Genomic DNA, 21,639 nt, shown 5'->3' on the forward strand with positions numbered 1-21,639 from the left:
TCTAGGGAGCTACTGGTCCTCAGTCTATGCTGGAATCCTGAAGAAGTGGGTTCTAACATCAGTGAAGGAATGCTCAGCTGCAGAGTGGGTGACCTTGCCAGCAAGGGTGAGGACCAGCAGGCAAAAAGCGAAAGCTTGCCTCTTCCATGACCTTTTATCTGGGGTGTCACCAAAATCTGAGGCCCAGATTTAGGGCGACTAGTCCCACTTCAAATGATCCAATCAAGAAAAGCACGGGGGTGCCCAGACCCTCATGTTTCAGTTGATACCAGATGCAGCCAAGTGGACAGCCAAGATCTGCCACCACACACCCACCCCTTGACAACCTGACACATAGTCACACGGCTTTATATCATGCTTAATTTCCGAGTGAAAACAATCGGCCAGAATTCTGCCCCACATGATATAACTAGCCACATACAGTCACTAATGCATTATGTATTTTAGAATAGATGGCAATGTCCCTTGGGGAATGCCTAGTTTTTTAGTTTCTCATGACTTAACTATGGTAATAATCACTGATATTATCTCAGCCTATGTTCTATTATGTTAGAGAAATGGAAGAAAGCGCAAGTATCTGCTTGGTGGGTGTGTCCATAGACACAAACACATTCTTGACAAAATGCAACAGAAACACTTGTGTCCCTTATTATCGTGTCTGCAACAGGTCTCGTGGCCTTTACTGGTTTTTATAACCACCTTCCTCTCCTTTCTCTACTTCCTCCATTCTCAGTAAGCACTTCAGCAGGTCTTGGCTCTCTTCCTGCTGGAGTGACCATCCATTCATTCCTGGGGAATGGGATCATATCTGTTGATCTCTGCTGCTGGTAGATCTGGCCCTCAGCAGCAGCTGTAGCCAGGTCAGGCTTGGTGAGTGGAAGTCTGTTTGGCTGAGCCCATCTATAACCTGCAGCTCTACCACCATGGCTACTTTGTTCATGGGTCTATTGGGCAGTGACAGGGATGCAAAGAGGCTGACTGTCCCAGAATGTGTATTAGATAAGCAATTACAGACTAGCTAACAAGTTAAAGGGGACAGAAATACAGCCAGACATGGTTTAAAGGAAAACTTGTTGCATCAAGGACATGCAGCAGTCCAAGGTGATCCTACTTCAGGTTAAGCTGGGTCTAGGGCCAGTAAGTCCACATGTACCTGTTTTCCTTCTGTTTCTCAGCTCTGTCTTCTCCTAAGGGACTGGGCTCTGATAGGTCACCTCTATATGCCAAGGGTTAGCCTAGCCACACATTTTTCTGGGTTCAGAGGAAAAGAGAGTCTTGCTTTCTCAAAAGTTGTAACCAATGCTATGCCTTGGGATACTGGCAGGTCTTGTGTGAAAAGGGACCAAGTAAGGAAAGGCACTGGCTGTCCTCCCCTGGTTTGCGCTCCCACCTCCAGATTCCATGTTCAAGGCCAGACTCCAAGAAAACCACATGGAGATGGGGCTTTGGGGAGTTTTACTACAGTTAAATGAGGTTGTGATGATGGGCCCCTAGTCTGATAGAATCTGTGATGGGACATGGATGCCTGGCTGCACACCACTCACGAAGGGCAGACCGACCATGAGGATATAGGGAGAAGTGCCCATTTCTGAACTGGGAAAGCAGGTCTCCTCAGAAACCTAACCTCAGCAGACCTCCATCCTTCCCTTCCAGCCCCCAGACCCAGGAGTAGATAAGTCTCATTGTTTAAGTTGCTCAACCTGTGGTATTTACAGTCAGTCCACAATGACTAATACTCTGGCTACCCAGCCTGGGGAACAGGACACAAGGTCACTGTGGCAAGGGTGTTCCCCTAGAGCAAGTCACAGTGCTGACAGATGAGGGCTAGGAAGAACAGAGGCTGCCCCATTTATGTCTTAGTCTTACTTTCGGTCCTCTCATCTCTAGAGTAGGGAGGGTTCTGACACTAACTAGGTGATTAATTTTCCCCTATTAAATATAGTGGCACACTATCTCCTACCACCCAAACAATGGCAACACTGTAGATCAGAGCTCAGCAAACACTTTGTGAGGACCCACACTGTGAATAGTTTCAGACTGTGAGCCAGGCTCCCACAGCTGAACAGGTCTGCCACAGTGTAGCTCTGTTCATTTCCTGGGCCATTAGAATGAAGTAGTACAAATGGAGTGGCCTGAAAACGAAGCTATCGGGCATGGTGACACACCTATCTGTAATCCTGGTGCTCGAGAAGTTCAGGCAGGAGGATCATAAACTTAGGGCCAGCCTAGGCTCCATAATAAAGTCATGTCTCAAAATATGAGAACAACCAAATTACAGTTCTAGAGGCTTCTGTAGCAAAGCACATGGCTTGGCTCTTCTTCCTCCCTAAAGTCCCAAAGCGGTAACACCATAGCCTTGGCCATCTCTTTCCTCTGAGTTTGTTGACAGCTCTGTCTCCAAATATCTCACTTCTTTGGGAATGGGAGGTAGGGATGTGTGGGCTTCATCTCATGGTGGACAGGATATGAAGCAGAGACCAGGTATCCACTTCAAAATCATACCCTAGTGACCCACATTCTTCCAGCTAGGTCCCACTTCCTAAAGTTTCTAGAACCTTCTAGAATAGTGAGACCAACTTGGGACCATGACATATGAACCAGTGGAGGACATTTCATGTTCAAACAGCAAAGACATGTAGATTCCCTGGTCTGTTGAGCTGGCAGGTCTGAGTGAAGTACATGTCCAAATTTAAGTCTAAGAATGATCTTCTCTTTTGCTCAAGGCAAAATGACAAGGGCAAAAGGAATGAGGGTGCTGGGTAGTCGGTGCTCAGTCACTGCACAGTACTGGGCAGTTGGTGCTCAGTCACTGCACAGTACTGGGCAGCCAGTGCTCAGTCACTGCACTGTGCTTGGTGCTGGGATCAGCATTTCTAAGACTTGTTTGCTACAGCCTCAAGCAGAGCCCTTTCCCACCAATGTGGTCAAAGCCATGTCTTCCTCCCTGTCTTGTTCCAGCAGCACCCTGCTGGGTCCTCCATTCAAAATCCCCATAACCCTGACACAGCTCTCAGCTTGGCTCTTCTACAACCTGTTCAAACCACATGGGCTCTCTGCTGAAACTTGACACACTTCCTTTTTGTTCAGAATAAAATCCTAAGAACCCAGCCTCTGTAGTCTCCAAGATCCTGCAGAAAGTGCCACACATTCATACTCCTCTCCTGTGCTCTCTCCTCTCCTCCCCTTTAGTCACATGCCTGCCTTTAACCTTGCTGTTCCCCATGTGTCTTAGCTTGTTTTTCTGTTATTGTGATAAAAACAGTGACCAAGAACAACTTCCAAGTCATGTGTCATCACTGAGGGAAGTCAGGGCAGGAACTCAAGTCAGAACCTAGAGGCAGGAACTGAAGAAGTGACCATAGGGGAGTGGCTTGTTTATATATATATACCAGGATCACTTGCCCAGGGGTGTGGCACCATCCACAGGAGACTTGGACCTCCCATATTAATTATTAATCAACAAAATGCCCACACACCACTCTGATGGAGGTCCTCTGAGTCACTGTTCTATTGCTATGAAAACACATCATGACCAAGGCAACTCTTACAAAAGAAAACACTTAGTTGCTACAGTTTCAGAAGTTAGTTCATTATCATCATGGTGGGGAACATGACAGCATGTAGGCAGATGTGGTTGGTGCTGGTGAAGTAGTTGAGAACTATGTCCTGATCCAGGGCAGTATAAAGAAAGAGACACACTGGGCCTGGCATGGGCTTCTGAAACCTCACAGTCCATCCCAAGGGACACACTTCCTCCAATAAGGCCATATCTCCTAATCCTTCTAATCCTTTCAAAGAGTCCCACTCTCTGGTAACTAAGAATTCAGATATATGAGCCAGTAGTGGCCATTGTTATTCAAACCACCAAAGAGGCAGTTCCTAAGTTAAAGTTCCCACTTCACAGATGACTCTAGCTTGTGTCAAGTTAACAAGAAGCAACCGTCACACCATCCTCACTGCTCCTTCTCTAGGCTGTTCCTTCCTATACCTTATACTCATTCCCTTTGACCAAGGTTCTGTGCCTGACTCATAGCTCACTCCCTCCCTTTTTCTACATCCTGTCAGGGACCCCTTCCTTAACTCTGCCCAATGAACCTAAGACAGCAGTCCCACCACTCTGTTCTCACACCCCACTTTATTTTTCTTCTAAACATTATTTACCTCCTGCCACATGCCACAGTTGGCTGTCTATATCCTTGGATTCAACCAGTTGTGTGTTGAAAACATTGTTTAAACATCTCTGAGACTACAGAGATGGGTGAAGCATTTGCTTCAAAATCATGAAAAATGGAGCCCAAATCTCCATGAAGCCAAGTCAGGATTGGCAGCATACATCTCAATTCCGGGCTCCTACAGTGGAAGGATGCTGGTTGTACTGATGCCGAGGTTGTCCTCTGACCTCTACACACATGCTCTGGCAGGACATACAAGCACTCAAGAGCACACACAGAGAGAGACAGAGACAGACAGAGAGACAGAGAGATAGGGAGATTAATATGTCCTGAATGTGTGCAGAATTCTACATTGCAGATAGTTCCCTACAGAGGACTGTGGAATAAGAATTTACACAGCCTTGACATTTGTATGAGGCATCTATCACAAGTCATCTAGAAATGATTTCGAATCAGGGGTTACACATATATACTCTGCCTTTGGGTTTTAGTATCCGCAGGGGTTCTAAATAAATCCCCACTCCCAATACTGAGGCATGTGGGGTATATGCCACCCTGGGTACTCAGGGATGTGGAGTATATGTTGGCCATTCTGTGATCTATTCTTTTGTCCTTGTGAAGGGTACTACAGAAGCAGACCTGTGTCTGTTTCTCCTGTTCACTAATGTACTCCCAGCTCCCAGAACAGTGTCCGAGACATGGTAATCCCTGATAAATATGGTTGGGCATTTGCTTAATGGCAGGTTATATTCTGCACGAAGCTGTGCTCTGCAGTCTCGTTGTTTCGAGAACATCACAGACTATACTTGTACACACTAAGGGTGTCATCATCTACAGGACCACCGGGGTCCATTCTGGAACAAAGCACACCGCTCTTGGCTGAATTTGCTGAGTGTTTCCATTTCATGTAACTGCTGTGAAACCACCACACACTGGATGGCTTAAAGCTGCCCAGGGTTGTCTGCTCGGTGCTGTGGTCTGGGTGAGGGACAGCCACACAGGCTGAGGTTGGCTCAGCTCGGCAGTGCTGTCTGAGGAGGCTGGAGAACCTTGGTACGGGAGGCTTGGCTGCCAGAGGTGAGTCACAGGTGTGGAGGGGGTGGGGAAGTTTGCACCTTTGAGAATTATGCCTGTCCCCACCCCACCAGAGCTCTCTGCTTCCTGAGACACCTGGATATGAACAAGTCTAGCCCCATCCCCCCATCCCTTCTTTACCATGATAGACTCTGCCCTCTAAGCCACAAGCCAAAATAAGTCCTTCCTTCCTATATGGGTTACTTTTCTGTTGCTATGACAAAACACCATGACAAAGGCAACTTGTAGAAGGAAGGGTTTATTAAGAATTACGGCCCCAGAGTGATAAGAGTTTGTCACCATCACAGCAGAGAGGTGTGGAAGCAGGCAGGTGGAGAGGGCAAGAGGACTCACAGATAAGAGGAAGCAAGGAGTGTTAATCGCACAGGCCTGCCTCCTCAGTGGAGGAAATGTATACCTTGCTTCCACCCAGAAGGATGGGAGCAGATGTTAACCTGGTGAGCGTTCCTGTCTGTAGCGTCAGACCTCACCCCAATCCCGGAACATTTACCCTGACTCTCCCTCACCGGACTTGTGCCTTTAGCTTTGATTCTCAGCCAACAGAAAGCATCCTTAGGGGAGAGGTCACATGCACTTTACAGTCTGGTGACCTCTACACTATGTCCGGCTCCTAGGCCCTTACGCTATAAAACCCATCCTCGTGGTAGATGACAGGTGTACTTGGCAAAGACTTTTGATGCAGTCTCACCTGAAGCTTTATTTGTACACAGAGGACTGGGATAATTGTTACTAGAAAACGTTTTTTCCAAAATTGTACAGGGCTTAAAGATGTCTAAAATAAACTGGTGTCAGACTTCAGACGTCTGAACCAGCACCAGACTAAGACACACTGAACTGGTTTCCTTCTTACCTCATTCAGACCGGCGCCAACGGCTGTAACGTTTCCAGGGATCCCCACAGGTAAGCACGGCAGCAGAAACAGCTGAAAGCAGGAGGCAGAGCGAGCACACTGGGATCTGCACACAGGGCATTTGAAACCCCAAAACCTACACCCAGGGACATACTTCTTCCAGTAAGGCCACAACTCCTAAACCTACCTGAAAAGCTTCACCAACCGGGGACCACGTATTCTGCTGCCTGAGACTGTGGAGAACATCTTGCGCAAACCACCACATTTACCACAGTCCCTTAGGTTGAGTAACACGAAAGCAGTGGCTGTGCTTCCATGTCCAGAACAGAAGTCAAGGTGTCAGAGGGCTGACCCCCTTCCAAAGAGGCGGCTTTCCTTGCCCCTTCCATGGCTTGATGTTCTAGCACTCCAGGGTTGTAGACGCAAAATTCCAACCCTTACCTATGTCTGCGCATGAACTTCTCTGGGATTCTGTCTCCTGTTCTGCTTCTTAGAAGAACTACCCCCTCACCCCAGCATTCATTAAGAGATGCTTAATTTATGAGTCTTTAGTCCAAGATCTTTAATTACATCTGAAAATATTCCTTTTCCAAATAAGGAAATACTCAGGGTGGGCACATCTTTTTAGGAGGTGTGATGGTCAATCTTCATTGCCAACCTGTCTAGATTTATAATCTCCAAAGAAGCCTAACTCTGGGCCTGTCTGTGAACCCCCAGAGAGGTTCAACAGAAGAGGGAGGACCTACCCTGAATGTAGGCAGCACAACCCTGTGGGCTGGCATCCTAGACTGAAAAACAAACAAACGAAAAAAAAAAAAAAACATGGGAAAGAAAGCCAAACCAGTGGCAGCACCCACCGCTATCTGCTACCCAATCCACCCCCATGTGAACATGCAGCCTCCCGGCACACGCCTTCCTGTCAGGATCAGCCCTCTTCTCTAACTGGGGGACCCAAGCCAAACCCTCCCTCCTTTAAGTTGCTTTTGGGGCGATATTTGGTCACAATGAGACACGTGATGACTACAGGGGCACCTATACTTGCCCAGCTGGGCTGGGTGACCACACGTCTTGCTGTTCTATTCTTGGCACCTGTTTCCTCAGAGCATTTTCTCCTAAGGGCTTGAACTAGAACCTCAGAGCTGGGAGCTGGGAGCATCTGCTGTTGGTGTTGGACCAAATACAAGTTCATCCATTGCTTCCTCCACCACCCATGTCTGCGGGTTCTTCAGTGTGCCAGACAGCAGAAGGGAACCTGAAGGAAATGAGACATTCTGAGGTTACAGGATAAAAAGGTCCACAGAGAGGAGGTGACTTCAGAAATGAACCAGTTCCTTTAACTTCAGGTAATCTTTTCTTTTTTCTAAAAAAAAGATTTATTATTTATGTTATTTATATGAGGACACTGTAGCTGTCACACACACAGGAGAAGAAGGCATCAGATCCCATCACAGATGGTTGTGAGCCACTGTGTAGTTGCTGGGAATTGAACTCAGGACCTCTGGGAGAGCAGTCAGTACTCTTAACCACTGAGCCATCTCTCCAGCCACAGATAATCTTTTCATTAAAAAAAAAAATCACAGCTGATGTTCACTGTGTGATATCAGGCACACTGGACCTTGGTGGTCCAGCAAGGCTATGCACACATGTCTTTGGTGTAGAGAGGTGTCCTGGCACCAGAAGGAGGGAAGAGAAAGGAGTGGCTGCTTTCACATAGGAGGTCCAGGGGGTGCGACTGGAAGTCAGTATGATGGGCAGTCTGGCAGATCTGTGCCAGGTGCCTCCTTGGGGTGACCTGTGCTGAGCAGATCTCCCGAAATGCTCAGAGACAGTGCAGTGAGGACAGTGTGTGAAAGAAATGGCTGAGAGGCAGTTGGAGCATGCGGATCTGGTTCTGTTGCCTGCACAGAGTAAGACTGAGCAAGGGCCTTCAGAACAAGATGTGTGTGTGTGTGTGTGTGTGTGTGTGTGTGTGTGTGTGTGTGTGTGTGTCATGGTAACTACTGCCTAGGGATACTGTGTGGAAAGGTCAGCTAAAAGGGAGACAGCCGGGAGAGGGTGGCTTTCGGACCGAGTGGCAGAGTAGCAGCGGGAGCCAGCAGATCTGGCTAGAGAGAATGGATAGCAAATGATCCATTTTTAATTTTTACCACAACAGAAAGGCTGCAGGTTTTAAGTGGATGCTGGGGCTCCATTCCCCAGCCACTTGTTCCAGGCTTCTTCCCGAAGTCGTTCTCTCACACCCACATTCTGTGCTGCAGGAACATCAGCTCTGCGGGTGTGGCAGGCCTCAGGGAATGGGTCTTTCTGAAGCCCCCACCTGCAGCACCCCGACTCCATAAGCAGCTCCCCGTGGGACTCGAGCCTTGGTACCCAGCTCTGCAGGGTGGCTTTGGGGTCTTTGAAGTCCATTTAGCGTCTTGTGTACACTTCGCTGACTGTCAAACTATATGTGACAAGTGACACACTGCTGGCTTCTTGTTTTTGTCTCGAGATTTTAAGTTATCTAGGGCTGGGGATGTGGCTCTGTTAGAATACTTAGCTAGCTAACATGAGACACTGGGTTTGATCCCCAAAGTCATCCTTGGTCACACAGAGAGTTGAAGGCTAACCTGGAATACATGAAACCCTGTTTCAAAAACAAATTTGTAGGTCTGCCACTCATATTATACTCATCAAACACGCCCTGTTGTCCTCACAGAGAGAAGAGCCAATTGGTGACATCTGTATGGCTGTCCCAGTGATGGTGAGTTAACACTGGTGTTTTAAGCTTCACAGGCCTGCTCCAGAGAAGCCAGTGAAAACAGGACCTGACACATAACACTACCAACAATGATCTATAAATGGATGAGCGGAAAGTAGCTTGTCTGAGGGTTTTATTGCTACAAAGAGACCCCATGACCAGGGCAACTGTTATAAAGGAAAGCATTTAACTGGGGCTGGCTTACAATTCAGCAGGTTAGCCCATAGTTACTGGCAGGAAGCATGGTGGCTGCAGGCAGACATGGTGCTACAGAGGTAGCTGAGAGTTCTATGTCTGAATCTGCAGGCAGCAGGAAGGAGGAGAGAGACACTGGGCCTTGCTTGAGTATTTGAAACTTCAAAGTCCACACCCAGTGACACACTTCCTCCAACGAGGCCTTACTTTCCCAACAGTACCACTCCCTTTAAGACTATGGAGCCACTTTCATTCAAACCCAATCTTCTCTCTTAACACATTTGCTAAATGGAACAGGGGAACCCGGGGTGAACAGGATTGAGAAATAAACAAAAGCTTTAAACACCAGAAACTTTGGAACAGGCAAAAACCTTCCAGTCAAGAAACCATGTAAGTCTTGAGGAGAGAGAGCCATGGTGAGGCTGAAATGGTGAGGGGAGGCTGAAAATATCGGGCCCCAGCTGACCAGCTGACAGGAGGGCACAGAGCGGCTCTGAGGCCTCCAGCTTCTGGGGCTCAACTTCTGGTTGAAGGAACAGCTGTCGTCTCTGTTCCCAGGGTTCATCTAATTCCCTATGGGACCTAAGGTCATAGAATGAGTCTCTTCCTGGAAGTTCAGCTTTAGGAAGTGGGAGGGGTAGGAGTGGCATGGGATGCAAAGGCTTTTCCTGTTCCCTAGGAAACAGACCACAATCTACATCCACCTGCAAATGTTTCCTTGGACTGTGAGCCCAAGAAAGCTTTGCAGCAAACTTAGCCGGTTCCCTTCAGTCCAAAGAGGCTTAGAGCTCCTCCCACCTCCTGCCAGTCACAGGATAGATTGTGCCCATTGGGTGCTTGATGAAGCTAGAGTCCCAGCTAGTTAGGACTATTGGTTGGCACCTCATGAAGGAAGTGCTTGGTTTGGGACAGGAGCAGGTGGCGCTGAGTCTTTTTAACTGTGCAAGTGAGTGGCCTGAGTGATTGCTAGAGATGCTTCCTGCCCGAGAGACAAGGAACGGAGCTAGAATGGGTGCAAATGGGGCCAGATGGATCTGGAGCGACCTCTGAGCTGCTTTGGTACCAAACGTCCTTTGGCGCAGCTACCTGCCGAATTGACCTTGGAGGATGAACTGATAACAGCCAGGGTGGAGAGGAGCACCCCCCAGTGTAGAGTCCTGGGGAAGCTGGTTTGGCTTTTAGTTGGTCTGAAGTATAGGGAGAACGTTGGGCAGATGAGACTGCAGATCTGTAAGCAAGGATATCCTCAGTGCAGCTGACAGAAGACACTGGACTGTCTAACAAAATAAAAACATGTTCTCTCCATAACCGGAAGTAGGGGTGCGAGAGCTTGTTTTTCTTCAGTGGTTCACCCATGGTTCCTTCCATCTCTCTGCTCTACCATGTACAGCGTTGCCCTCCTCCTGGTCAAAGACGACCGCCATGGCTCTGGGCAGTCATATTCACATATTGTAACAACCATCAGAGGACATACCTGGGAGGCTCAGAGAGTAAAGTGCATGCCACTGAGCCCCATGACCGAGATTAAGTCCTGAAAGCCACATAGAAAGAGAACCCATTTCTTCCTCACTGCTAGCAACCAGGTATCTCTCTCCACCTGCCTGCCCTCTGGCACCTAGCAACAGCAGGGTACATCTTCACTAGCTACCAAGGTTCGACCCAACAGCACATCACCACACCTATCCTCCCTGTACACATACACCCCTTAGAAAAGGCCAGTGTGTCTTCTCCCCATTCTTGTTTTCCCCTCCACCCTCTCCCATAAACCTCCCATGAGAGACCTGTCCTATCGTGTGATTCTGTGGCTTCTGTCACTGTGTTCACTGGCTCCCACACTTGCACAGTGGCACACATAACCACCCCTCACCCCTACACACACACACACACACACACACACACACACACACACACACTAAATATCCTTTAAAAAAGAAAAGAAAGAAAGAAAACCTGCCTAGGAGCTGGGGAGATGGCTCAGTGGATAGGAGCAGTTGCTGTACAAACATGAGGGCCTGACTTGATCTCCAGCACCTCATATAGGCCTGCAGTGTCACCACTGTGTTGGGTAGAGACAGGAGGTTTGTGGGGACTTGCTGGCCACCAGCCTAGCTCCAGGTTCAGTGAGAGACTGTCTCAAATGAGAGATTCTGTCTCAAGTGAATAAGGTAAAGAGTGATTGAGTCTCCCCTGGCAGTGGGCAGAGAGTCACCTTGTTGCTCTTATACCAGTCAGGGGCAGAGCAGAGGGCAGCCCTTTATTCATCTGAGCTTGATACCTGGCTTAGTGCCCAAAGCTGTAAATATACATATATACATGTATATGTACACACACACACACACACACACACACACACACACATACACACACACACACACACACACACACACACACACACACACACACACACACACACACACAGTTGGAAGAGCTGGCCCTGGGGTCATGAGAGCTTGTAAGCTGGCCCTGCTCATTACCAGATGTAGCAAGCAGAAAAGTAGGACCTGTACCTCTCCTGGGAAACACAGGAAAGCTGACCCCGCATCCTGCCCATGGTGCCATTGGTTGCCCTAGCCAGGGCAGTGCTGGGGAGCTCGCCCTGGTGGTGTGGATAAGAGAGAGCCAGAGTGATGACTGGCTCAGCTACCCCCAGGCCCACATCCTGGGCTCTGAGTTGGTCCACCCCAAATCTATACCATCTGCAAACATTTGGGAAGTGTGAAAGGGCCAGGCTTGCTGATCTAAAGCTACAGGATGTCCATGACACAGGGCAACAACAGGAAAACCAGGAGTCCTGGTGAGGATCCAATGTTGATGGTGTCACAGAAGCCTGGGAGCAGGAACCAGACCAATGACTCATTGCAGTGAACATCTACGAGTGACGATGAGTGGACAGAGGGATATACTGTAGGGCACATACTACATATATATGTAGTGACATACTACAGTTTTCATGATGAGATATTTTTCTATGTTTTGTGTGTGTGTGTGTGTGTGTGTGTGTGTGTGAGAGAGAGAGAGAGAGAGAGAGAGAGAGAGAGAGAGAGAAGGGGGAGGGAGAGAGAGAAGGGGAGGGAGAGAGAGAGAAGGGGAGAGAGAGAGAGAGAGAGAGAGAGAGAGAGAGAGAGTTCTAGTGGAAGGTTGCAAGAGTGAAGGATGAATGTGAGGGGACAGGGAGATGAGTAGAACTGGGGTGCAAGATGTGAAATTTATGAAGAATCAATAAAAAGTTTTTAAAATGGGCTGGAGAGGTGGCTCAGTGGCTAAGAACATTGATTGCTCTTCCAGAGGTCCTGAGATCAAATCCCAGAAACCACTTGGTGGCTCACAACCATCTGTAATGAGATCAGATGCCCTCTTTTGGTGTGTCTGAAGACAGCTACAGTGTACTTATATATAATAAATAGATATATCTTTTTTAAAAGTTTTAAAAATTTTTAAAAAAGCATGATGATTTAAAACAAGAGTATCTGAATAAGAAGAGATACAGTGTCCTCCCATAGCCTCCATGTGCACAGTGTGTACTTTCTCCCCCCCCACACACATGTGGGAAATAATAAAAGAAACAGAAAAAGAAAACCCAGCACACCTACCACACCATGCTGGAAGAGGGCCTGTCTTTCCTTCTGGGGTCAGTTGAAAAGCAGGAAATTCTTTCAACCATTTCATGAATTAGTCACATAGCCACAAGGGACAGCAAAAGCAGCTAGGGAGTGTAGTCATCACGGTAGATGTCATGGATCCTCATGCATTTTATCATTATGAGAAACAAAAGTCTGAATGTTGAAGGATAATTGCCAGACTGTGCAGACTCAGTCCCCGTGTTAATTGTGACTCACATAGTTACTGATAACGCTTACATTTACAAATAGATTGTAAGAGCTCTTGACTTAAAATTTTTGTTTGTGAATTTTTTTTAATAGCGGTGATGAAGAATACTCCTTTAAAAGACAGTCTTGCTATGTCCCTGAGTTGATGTCAAACTTCAAACTTTTGATCCTCCTGCCTCAGCCTCTAGAGTGCAGGACTACATGATTTTTAAGAGTAAGAACTGTCTTTCTGTTTTGTTTTATTTAGTGTTTTCACTTAAAGATAGGGTTTCATGTAGCCCAGAACTTCTGGTCCTCCTGACTCCACCTTCTAAGTGCTAAAATTATTGGTATACATCACTGTAGGCTTAGATTTTTCGAAACCTACTTTAATAAGGGTTCTTAAACCCTTCAACCCCCTTCTACCCCACCACCCACCAAAGGTAGTGGAAAAGAAAAGTTAATAGGAAGTGCGGCCTGTGGAGCTGTTTAGAACTAGTTCCTTGGGGCTATCCAATCATCGTCAGCAGTACAGTCCTCTAGCAAAACACTAACAAGGAATTGGTAATTGGCAAGAGTCCGTGGGAGCAGCCAGAAGCCGCCGGAATATCAGAAGTTCTTTGGCAAGTTACTCTGTACGAAGTCACAACAAGCAAGGACCAACAATGTGATACAAGGTGAGCCGATACAAGTGCGTCATCAGTGAAGACTAAGGAGGTGGAGCAAGGCAAACCAAGGCCAGAGCCTCCACCCACTGTCTATGGGGTCATTTTTCCATTCTTTCTCATATTTTTGGTTGTGAGCCTAGCCTTTAACGACTGAGCCATCTCTTCAGTCCTATATTCTTTCTAAACATCACCCATCCTTTCATGTGTCTGCTTCAACAAAACATCCTCTCACTTGTGTCTGCTTCAGAAAATAATAATAATAATAATAATAATAATAATAATAATAATAATAATAATCCACTCACTTGTGTCTGCTTCAGCAAAACATTCTTTCACCTGTCTGCCCCGGCAAAATATCATATGCCATAACTGAGTTTCCAAAGACACCAGAAATTTCTACTTCACACCACCATATTCATTACTTCTATCCCCTCCCTCTCTTCCTTCCTCTTGTATATATATCTGTCTGCCTGCCTGTCGGTCTTTCTGTCTATCCATCCATCTATCTAATTCTGTAGCCCAAGATAGCCTAGGACTTTGCAGACCTGCTCAGTCTTCCAAGTGCTGTGATCCAGATGTGAGTTCCCTCACCCAGATCTCACGTGTGCTGATGAGTGAGTACCAGTGAAAGAGAAGACTGAGAGAACAGGTGAGTCTTATCTCAGAGGTCCAGAACAGTACCCTGGACCCTAAGGAGCCCCCTAGAGACTGCATTCCCAGATCTGCATTTCAGAGGCCGCTGCTGTGAGTTATGCAACCAACATCAGTTACAGGAAAGCTTTGGTCTGGGTAAGATGAAGAGCCAAGAGAGAACTAATGAGTCTCTGAGGTAATTGGGTACCAATAAAGTGTCGCTATCTGAATCAAGGCCATGAGAACTACGGAGCAAACACCACACAATTAGAGAAAACTCACATGCTCCATCTCATTGACTTTGAATCATTTTATAGACACTGAGTTCCCACTGACATTGTCTGGTGATGTCATGATGAGAATCCTGACAGCCATTAAATTTCTGGCCAGAAATCCAACGGGCCAGAGAACCTCGGAAGGGAGTGGGACAGAGAGCCACAAAGCCATTGTGCACAAGGTTTGCAGAGCGAGCATGTCAGAGACAAGACCCCTCTTCCCTGTCTGTGGGCAGGGCTGTGGAGAGAGATGGAAGCCAGCCGGAGCCCTTCCTCAGTGGCAGGCTCCACATGGTGTGGGATTTCTTCAGCCTTCCCATGCAGAACAACTTACAAAGCAGCTTCTGTCTTCATCTCTACGTTGCAGGTGGGAAAACCGAGGCACGGGCAGGCTATGTTCACTGTCTGGGATCCGATAGCCTGCAGTGGTAGAGCTGGGATTCGAACCCACGCCTCCCTCATCACCCTACACATTGCTTCAAGTTTGTTGTTGCCTAGATTCCCAACTTCATGTTTCGATGACTTTTTTTTTCATGGTCTGGTGTAAAATAAAACACATAAAGAGAAATTTCATAAGGCTCCTGTCGTGGTTTGTATAAGCTTGGCTGAAGGAGTGGCACTATTAGGAGGTGTAACCTAGGTGTGTCACTGTGGGTGTAGGCTTTAAGACTCATCCTACTTGCCTCCAGAACAAGGGGTTGAGCTCTCAGCTCCTCCAGCTCCATGTTTGTATCCTGTAATTATTTAAAAAGCAATCCATGCTAGTACCAGCACCGGGGTCTCCCCACCCCCACGGCTATCCCCAAGGGGCAGTCCACCCAATTCCCTGAGGTTCGCTGCTGCTGTCAAACCACTCATATCTCCCCAGGTCATCTGCCTCCTGCTAGCCCCTGTGGGACTGGCAGCCGCTGGCTCTAAACCCAGAGCCCCGTTAAATGAAGACTCTAGAGGCCTGTGATTTATCAGTCAGATTTGTAACAGTAAATTCTCAACCCCAAAAATGTCCACACAAAAAAAACTCAAACCTCAATTGATATAAACACAAACAGCACACCCAGATGGGGCAAATGTACCCTGCGTTACTCCATTGTCCTTCTATAATATCCGTACGTCCATCTTCACTCCTATAGTTCCGTCTTATCTCTCCATCTGTCTCCCCTCTCCCCTCCACCCTCTCCATTTTCACCTGTCCTCCTGTTCGTACAGACAGCAATCTACATTCCCCCCTTTGTCCAATTAAAAAGCTCTTTTCTCTCAGATATATTTGAGCACAACCATTACCATTCTGTAATTTATAAAGTATAAGATACACCTAACACCCAGCCCATCATTTTTGTCAATTAAATAAAGCACTCTGCCATGTACCCTAGCTTTAAAAGGCTTATAATTCTCCACCTGTTATGTCCTGGGTTAGCTTGTATACTCTCTGAAAACCATCTATTCACCTATATATCTTCTCGCAATGCTAAATAGCTTGGGTCGGCTAGTAGACTATGGTTAGTCTTCAATCTAACCATAATTCAGAAATCAACATAAAATTTACCGGAAAATATAAGAAGCTGTGTGAACAGCTTCCAATACTGAACAAATGCCCAATCTAGGCATGCGGCTTGTATTCATATTAATTGGCTTGGGTTTTCCTTGTATGGGTTTATTTGGGTTGGAGATTTACTGCAACACGTCTGCCTGGACACTGCCATGTTCCCACGTTGGTGATAATGGACTGATCCTCTGAACCTGTAAGCCAGCCCCAATTAAATGTTGTCCTTTACAAGAGCTGCCGTGGTCATGGTGTCTGTTCACAGCAGTAAAACTCTAAGTCAGCTCCATTTACAGTGCAGTCTTATCTCAGAGGACAGAGACATATCAAATCCAGCACTTAGTAAGAGAAAACTGCATTAAGTTCAAATTGTCCTCACTCTGTGGACAGAGAAGTCTGCACGACATGCTCTTCAGAACCACTGCCCAGCTGGCTGGTGTCGCGTATTCCACTATACATTGATGAAGGTGACTACGACGAATGAATGGTACACAGAGGGAAGGACAGAAGATGGGAGATAAAATGAGCTAAATGAGATGCAAGGCTGGGCTCACATATGAGGCAGACATTGGGGCTATCTGTTTCTCTGCGTTTGGGAGGCTTTTAAATGTCATGTTGACAGGGAAATAGTTCACTTACGGTTCTCTTTAGAAGCGGCTGGCCTTCATTCTCTCGTTGGCTATGACTGTCAGATTCTCTGGTATCGAAACCAAATTCTCACTGTTTGAGAATCTGACAGTCCCAAGGGACCAAGTGGTATGAGTGATTCACAGCTGCTCTGGAAGTGGTGGAGCTCTAAGATCTTGAGGACGGATTAAGGCCTCCTCTCTAGAATGGGCTCTGTAATTTATCTTAAGCACAAACAGGAGAGGGAAAGGGGACAGGAAGAGAATGAATCACAGGGTTATCACACACACACACACACACACACACACACACACACACACACACACACACACACACCTGCCTATGTGAGAATCCACCAAGTGGTGAATGCCTCACCCTGAGGACAATCAGAGCTGGAGTCTACCGACTCCCTAACCGACCATCTGCTGTCTGTTATCTGGTGGTAGAGACGGAAGGGGCGGGGCCCCGACTTACTGTTCCTGTTGCTGGGCTAAAATACCCTGACAGAAGCAACTTAATGAAGGGTTTATTTGGACTCACAATTCTAGGATTCAGACCTTCATGGGGGAAGTCAAGACAGCCAGGAACTGAGGCAGATGGTCACATGGCATCCTCACGGGAGATCGCAGTCCTTGGCACGGTGCCACTTACAGTAGAGGGGGGTCTTCCCACCCAGTCTAGAAACTGCCCCACAGACACACCCACAGGTCAACCTAACCTAGACCCTCACAGGCTCCTCTTCTGGTCCACCAAGTTCACCATCAACATTTACTATTACAGGCCCTTCGGAACAACTTAAGGCTATAGAATAGCCTGAAGCTCTCCCCCATCCCTCCCTCCTTCCCCTCTGTCCCTCCCTCTCTCCTCCTTCCTGGAGAAAATAAGAAGTTTAGACCTGCCACATGCTCCCCCTGTGATGTGTGGCTGCTGGCCCGGAGCATCCAAAAGTGTGAGCCTAAAGAAACGTTTTTCTGTTTGTAAGCTGATTGCTTCTAGTCTTTGTTACAGTAAAGGAAATCAGACTCACACGTGACTAATACTTAATGATTCCCAGTTTCCTTCACTGTGTCCCTAGAAACAACTTTCCACGGAGATCAATGAGAGAAATGGAGTGATGTGTCTCAACCATGGGAACAAGTCACCCAAATGCATAGGTTCCTGGGAGGTCCCACAACATGATTTCTAGGCGTGTTGAATAGTTTTATGTCAACTTGACACAAGCTAAAATCATCTGAGAATAATTACAATTAAGAAAATGACTCCGGGGGTTGGGGATTTAGCTCAGTGGTAGAGCGCTTGTCTAGCAAGCGCAAGGCTCTGGGTTCAGTCCTCAGCTCCGGGAAAAAAAAAAATGACTCTGTAAGGTCAGGCTGCAGGTAAACCTGTAGGGCATTTCCTTAGTGATTGAAGGGGAAGGGCCCAGCCCATGGTGGGTGGTGCTCTCCCTGGGCTGGTGGTCCTGGGTTCTATAAGAAAGCAGCCTGACCAAGCCGTGAGGAGCAAGGCAATAAGCAGCACCTCCATGGCCTCAGCTTCAGCTCCTGCCTCCAGGTTCCTCTCTGAGTTCCTGCTTGACTTCCTTCAGTGATGAAAAATTATGTGGAAGTGTAAGTCAAATAAACCCTTTCATGGCCAATAGAAACCCTAACCAAAACACCAGGGAATTGTTTCAAGGGCACCCTGCTAGTGTGGAGCCTTCCTCTGCCCTGTCCCCACCCTGAGTAACCTGGGCTGAGTGCACAACTCTCTCTTGCTCCCACACATGTGTTTTTCCTCCTGAAAGTTTGAGTCTGTTACAGTTTCAAACATTTTCCCTGGAGCAACTGCTTACCCTGTCACAAACAGATCCAATTTCTTCATCCTCCAGTACCAACCTCTCTCATGATCACTCCTGAAGGCCTTGGCCCTTCTTTCTCACCTCCCAGCCTGCCTGTGCTATAGGGTTAGTGGAAATAAGATATCCACAGCCGACAGCCACAATGCCAGACTTGCGCAGGGACACTTTGGCTGCCTGGAGCCTATGCACCTTGTCTGGCATTTCCAGCTCCAGCCATCAGCCTGAAAAATGCCACGCTGTCTTTGTGCACCATACACTTGAACACAGAGGCCCTGCAGGTTTCCTCCTTTGTGAAGGGCACACTGTGAGGAAGAAGAGGTGAATCTGGGCTGTCTTTTTATAGTCCTTTGCAAAGGTCAGCCTTTGTTTTGTAGCTAGAAGAGGCCCACACCATATTGTGTGCATCAAAGGGGTGGATTATCAGCCTGCCTTCCCGTCAGGCCTATGCTGAGCACATAATCTACCTCTTTTTCTTGGGCAAAATCACCTAAGGTTCAGTTTGATGAATTTCCTTTCTGACTCTGCATGAAGGGTGGTCCCAGCACCAGTATCCTTTGGATGGCAGGGTTAGCCTCTTTTCCATGATGATCCTAAAATACCAGGGGCTGTCAGCTTTCAAAGTCAAAAGGTAAATCCGAGCTCACAGTTTTTGAGTTTCAGACTGTGGTCAGTTGGTCCTCATTTCTTTCAAGCTTGTGTTGAGGCCACACATCCAGGTAGGGGATAGGAGAGCAGAAATGATCATCTGGAACAGGGTGGGAGTTGGTGGGTGTCAGAACAGTGGTGAGGGGAGAGGAGGAATGTGTGTGTGTGTGTGTGTGTGTGTGTGTGTGTGTGTGGGCACGCGCATGTTGTCTTCTCTAAGGACACACCCCCAAACACAGATAGGCCTCCAGCTATGCTCTACCCCTTAAAGATCCTGCTGTGTCTGGAAAGTAAGGTATAGAGCTTTTTTTTTTTTTTTTTCGGAACTGAGGACCGAACCCAGGGCCTTGCGCTTGCTAGGCAAGTGCTCTACCCCTGAGCTAAATCCCTAACCCTGGTATAGAGCATTTGAGGACTTTTATCCACACTCCAGTAGAGACCAGGGAGGATACCTGCTTACCAGTCAGTCATCTTGGATGCCCAGCCTATGTCATGCACAATATGAAGTGGGAGTTTGATCTACATGAGTAAGACATTACATGTAAATGGCTTCAGTGACCCACAGCCACATAGAGGAACAGAGAAGGACAGCCTATGTCCCCAGAGTTCCCTGAGCAGGACATCCTTGAGCCCCTGGAGTTTTGCTTACTGACTGGTCAGATGATCCCTTCAGTATTGTGACTGAACATGCTGACTGACCCTCTCTGTGTGTCATCCTCTGTCTTAGATGCTTACAACACACTCAGTTAACAAAGACCTCACTATCATCCTGATGATATTTCCAGTCTAGGAAATTATACATGGACCATAAAATCTATTGTCCTAACTGAGATCTGATGGAGGGAAAGTGGTTACAAGGATAACTGAGTTAGGACAACAGACACAGACCACAAGTGTCCCACACAAATTGTAGTGAGTAGATCTGTGTCCTTTCATGCATAGACGTGTGCTTGTGTGAACATGTGACACCCCAGGATGCCAGTGAATGTTGTATTAGTTGCTTTTGATTGCTATGATAAAAAAAAAAAAAACCTGACAAAAACAGCCGACAAAAGGTTTCTTTCGACTCACGCTTGTTAACCCACAGCTAGGTGGTGGGCTCTGTCTGTGGTGAGATGCAGTTTCCCGTAGAATGTTGGGTAGGAAGCAGAGCACAAAGCCAGAACCAGGGGTAGGTACAGCTGCCAAAGACCCAGGCAGCTCTGCAGCCTCAGACACCACCTCCAAGCTGGGACCGAAAGTGCAGCCCATGAATCCGCAGAGAACACTTCAGATTTAGAGGGGTTGGAATCCCTCCTCAAAGTCACTCCCTTCCCATTGCCTTGTGACTGTTACAGTGTGAACGACTTCTTTGCCACCTACTCCCTGTCACAGACCCCACAACAGTGGAGCCAGCCTGGCAGAGTGAGCTGCCTGAGACTGTGGGCCAACCTTTCTTCTATTTGATGGTTTCAAGTATGGTGTCATGGCGACATAAAGCCAACACTGGTGACCACCCCATCCATTTTCCTCCTAATCAAGGCCCGATTTGCAGTAATGGCCTTCCTTTTACAGGGCATTTTCTGGTCTTTCCCTCTGAATACCATCATGCTTCTCAAACACAACACGGCCAACAACATCTTTCCTCTTTGTCTGAACACGTAGATGAAACATACATGTTATATCCTGGACTCTTGGCCAACACCCATAACTTCCTGTGTCCTAATTTCACATTCGGGAACTCTCTCACTCATTCAGAGATTTCCACAGGCCTCTGATGCACGAGCAGAATCGTTCGACAATGGAACAATTCTGGAAGGGCCTGAGACAGGGCCGTTCTGGGTTGAGGCTGACCCTTCAAACTCTTTCTACCTGCCAAGGAAACAAATTAAAACTCGCCTTAGGGAGGTAATATTTCGGTTTGAAAGATGAATTCACCCTGTGATTGGGGCTGCAGGCAGGGTGGAAGGTGAACCTGGCTTCTGGTTAGACACTCGGGTATTCTTTCCTGTGCCTGGACTCCATCTGGCACAGGGCAGACGCTAACTAAATGCTTTTGCATCAAAACAAAGTTTTCCTTACCCCAAGCCAGTCACTTCCCTCCTTGTATCTGCCCTGTATCTTGATCCCGTTCCTGGTCAGTCTGCTGAGGCTCACGGTGGATTCAGATTTCCTGTAGGGTCTGAGGTCAGAGTTTCCAGGGACTCGGAAGCAACAGAAAGGAGAGGAGAGGAACAAAGAGAGAAAGAAAGAACGGAGAAGGAAGAAGAAAGGGTAGGGGAGAAAAGAGAGAGATATGAGAGAGAGAGAGAAAGAGAGAGAGAGAGAGGATAGAGAGAAGAGGAAAGGAGGATAGGAAAGGAGAGAGGAGAATGGATATATAATGGATGGATGACAGACAGACAGACAGACAGACAGAAAATGGATAGGAGATAGAGGAATAGATAGGTCTCTGGTTAGTGGGGTGGGGGCTATATGTCGCCCTAGCTCCTTCTGCTTCCTGGCCACTAGGATGTGACCTGCTCAGTGCTCCCTCCCCCCGGATGGACTGACAGTGCTGAGACTGTGAGCCAAAAT

The 21,639-nt window shown here is 47.5% G+C and overlaps 1 long non-coding RNA gene across 1 annotated transcript; it reads right to left on the bottom strand.

The window, feature by feature from the left end:
• Nucleotides 1-14,454: 14,454 nt before the first annotated feature.
• Nucleotides 14,455-17,039, bottom strand: LOC147996945 (uncharacterized). Its single transcript, XR_015652420.1, has 3 exons — nt 16,938-17,039; nt 16,614-16,825; nt 14,455-14,972 (listed from the first exon to the last, which is right to left on the bottom strand). It is a non-coding gene; the product is annotated as an uncharacterized LOC147996945 (long non-coding RNA).
• Nucleotides 17,040-21,639: the final 4,600 nt, after the last annotated feature.

Source organism: Rattus norvegicus, chromosome 1, assembly GCF_021556685.1.
Source record: "Rattus norvegicus strain SHRSP/BbbUtx chromosome 1, alternate assembly SHRSP_T2T, whole genome shotgun sequence".
Lineage (NCBI taxonomy): Eukaryota > Metazoa > Chordata > Mammalia > Rodentia > Muridae > Rattus > Rattus norvegicus.